The sequence below is a fragment of the Lygodium microphyllum genome, chromosome 24 (assembly GCF_053477565.2).
Source record: "Lygodium microphyllum isolate KBCC chromosome 24, Lygodium_microphyllum_v1.1.10, whole genome shotgun sequence".
Classification (NCBI taxonomy): Eukaryota; Viridiplantae; Streptophyta; class Polypodiopsida; order Schizaeales; family Lygodiaceae; genus Lygodium; species Lygodium microphyllum.
This window is the reverse complement of record NC_141158.1, coordinates 137,764,720-137,767,576: the sequence shown is the minus strand read 5'-3', so window position 1 is coordinate 137,767,576 and position 2,857 is coordinate 137,764,720. Positions and strand designations below refer to the sequence as shown.

Here is a 2,857-nt window from a genome sequence, read left to right as displayed (position 1 = left end):
AGAACTCCGCAGTTAAGCGCGCTTGGGCCAGAACAGTACTGGGATGGGTGACCTCCCGGGAAGTCCTGGTGCTGCACCCTTTTGCATGCTTGTTTCGAGACCATGGCATGGAAATCCCCTCGGATCACGTCTCGACTCTCCAACGCTGACATCGTGGTAGGAAACCCCCTCGCCTTGCCATGACGCGGCACCTCCTCTCCTCGTCGCGATTGTCTTTGCGTACGTCGTGCCTGGCCCCTCCCTCTGCCTCGCTCTCACGTGATACCCCCTCCTCAAGATGCGAGGTATTTTGGGAGCGGAGGGTGTGCCATGTTGTGGGGGGGTTCGGTGGAGCGGGGTTTTTCCGAGGAGGGAGGACGTGCCATGTTGCGCGGGCGGGTTGTTGGAGCGGGGATTTCTGAGGAGGGAGGGTGTGCCATGTCGCGGGGGGGTGCCATGTCGTGGGGGGGTTTCTTGAGGAGGTCCGTCGGGGGGTGGAAGGTTCCGTGTCGCGGGAGGGGGTCGTGTGCAGTGGGGTGTGTGTGCCGTGTCATTGCGGAGCGGGATTTCTTAGGAGGGAGGGTGTGCCATGTCGTGGGGGGGTGAGGTGACGTGCCGTGGGTCGAGCGGGGTTTTTGGAGGTGGGGTGCGCGGGGGATACGCCGCGTCGTCGGGGGGTGCGGTGGGGTGGAGGGTGCGCCGTGTCGTGGGGGGGCGACGCGGGGTGGGCTGGGTCGAGCGGGGTTTTTGGAGGCGTGGCGGGGTCGTGTGGATGGAGCGGGGTTTTTCGAGGTGGGGTGCGGGGGGGATGCGCCGCGTCGAGGGGGGGTGCGGTGGGGTGTGCCGTGACGCGGGGTGGGGTGGTGTGGATGCAGCGGGTTTTTCGAGGTGGGGTGGGGTGGTGTGGATGCAGCGGGTTTTCCGAGGTGGGGTGCGCGGGGGCGTCGTGGGGGGGTGACGCGGGGTGGGGTGGGTCGAGCGGGGTTTTCGGAGGCGTGGAGGGAGCGGGGTTTTTCGAGGTGGGGTGCGGGGGGGGCGTCGTGGGGGGGGCGCGGTGGGGTGGGGGGGTGCGCCGTGTCGTGGGGGGTGACGCGGGGTGGGGTGGGTCGAGCGGGGTTTTCGGAGGCGTGGCGGGGTGCTGTGGAGGGAGCGGGGTTTTTCGAGGTGGGGTGCGGGGGTGCGCCGTGTCGTGGGGGGGGTGACGCGGGGTGGGGTGGGTCGAGCGGGGTTTTCGGAGGCGTGGAGGGAGCGGGGTTTTTCGAGGTGGGTGCAGGGGGGGCGTTGTGGGGTGGTGCGCCGTGTCGTGGCGGGTGACGCGGGGTGGGGTGGGTCGAGCGGGGTTTTCGGAGGCGTGGCGGGGTGCTGTGGAGGGAGCGGGGTTTTTCGAGGTGGGGTGCGGGGGGGCGTCGTGGGGGGGTGCGCCGTGTCGTGGGGGGTGACGCGGAGTGGGGTGGGTCGAGCGGGGTTTTTGGAGGAGAGGTGGGGTGCTGTGGATGGAGCGCGGTTTTTCGAGGTGGGGTGGGGGGGGGGGGCGTCATGGGGGGGTGCGGTGGGGTGGGAGGTGTGCCATGACGCGGGGTGGGGTGGGTCGAGTGCGGTTTTTTGGAGGCGTGGCGGGGTGGTGTGGAGGGAGCGGGGTTTTTCGAGGTGGGGTGCAGGGGGGGCGTCGTGGGGGGGTGCGCCGTGTCATGGGGGAGTGACGCGGGGTTGGGGTGGTCAAGCAGGGTTTTTGGAGGAGAGGTGGGGTGCTGTGGAGGGAGCGGGGTTTTTCGAGGTGGGGTGCGGGGGGGCGTCGTGGGGGGTGACGCGGGGTGGGGGTGGTGGGTGTGCCATGTTGTGGGGGGGTTCGGTGGAGCGGGGTTTTTCCGAGGAGGGAGGGCGTGCCATGTTGCGCGGGCGGGTTGTTGGAGCGGGGATTTCTGAGGAGGGAGGGTGTGCCATGTCGCGGGGGGGTGCCATGTCGTGGGGGGGTTTCTTGAGGAGGTCCATCGGGGGGTGGAAGGTTCCGTGTCGCGGGAGGGGGTCGTGTGCAGTGGGGTGTGTGTGCCGTGTCATTGCAGAGCGGGATTTCTTAGGAGGGAGGGTGTGCCATGTCGTGGGGGGGTGAGGTGACGTGCCGTGGGTCGAGCGGGGTTTTTGGAGGTGGGGTGCGCGGGGGATACGCCGCGTCGTCGGGGGGTGTGGTGGGGTGGAGGGTGCGCCGTGTCGTGGGGGGGTGATGCGGGGTGGGCTGGGTCGAGCGGGGTTTTTGGAGGCGTGGCGGGGTCGTGTGGATGGAGCGGGGTTTTTCGAGGTGGGGTGCGGGGGGGATGCGCCGCGTCGAGGGGGGGTGCGGTGGGGTATGCCGTGACGCGGGGTGGGGTGGTGTGGATGCAGCGGGTTTTTCGAGGTGGGGTGGGGTGGTGTGGATGCAGCGGGTTTTCCGAGGTGGGGTGCGCGGGGGCGTCGTGGGGGGGTGACGCGGGGTGGGGTGGGTCGAGCGGGGTTTTCGGAGGCGTGGCGGGGTGCTGTGGAGGGAGCGGGGTTTTTCGAGGTGGGGTGCGGGGGTGCGCCGTGTCGTGGGGGGGGTGACGCGGGGTGGGGTGGGTCGAGCGGGGTTTTCGGAGGCGTGGAGGGAGCGGGGTTTTTCGAGGTGGGTGCGGGGGGGGCGTTGTGGGGGGGTGCGCCGTGTCGTGGCGGGTGACGCGGGGTGGGGTGGGTCGAGCGGGGTTTTCGGAGGCGTGGCGGGGTGCTGTGGAGGGAGCGGGGTTTTTCGAGGTGGGGTGCGGGGGGGCGTCGTGGGGGGGTGCGCCGTGTCGTGGGGGGGTGACGCGGGGTGGGGTGGGTCGAGCGGGGTTTTTGGAGGAGAGGTGGGGTGCTGTGGATGGAGCGCGGTTTT

The 2,857-nt window shown here is 70.0% G+C and overlaps 1 non-coding gene across 1 annotated transcript in view; it reads left to right on the top strand.

Moving 5' to 3' along the window:
• LOC148015742 (5S ribosomal RNA) overlaps positions 1 to 80 on the top strand; it is a 119-nt gene extending 39 nt beyond the window's left edge. The window contains exon 1 of the ribosomal RNA XR_015688554.1: positions 1 to 80. This exon is cut by the window's left edge and continues 39 nt beyond it. This is a non-coding gene — a ribosomal RNA (5S ribosomal RNA).
• The last annotated feature ends 2,777 nt before the right edge of the window (positions 81 to 2,857 follow it).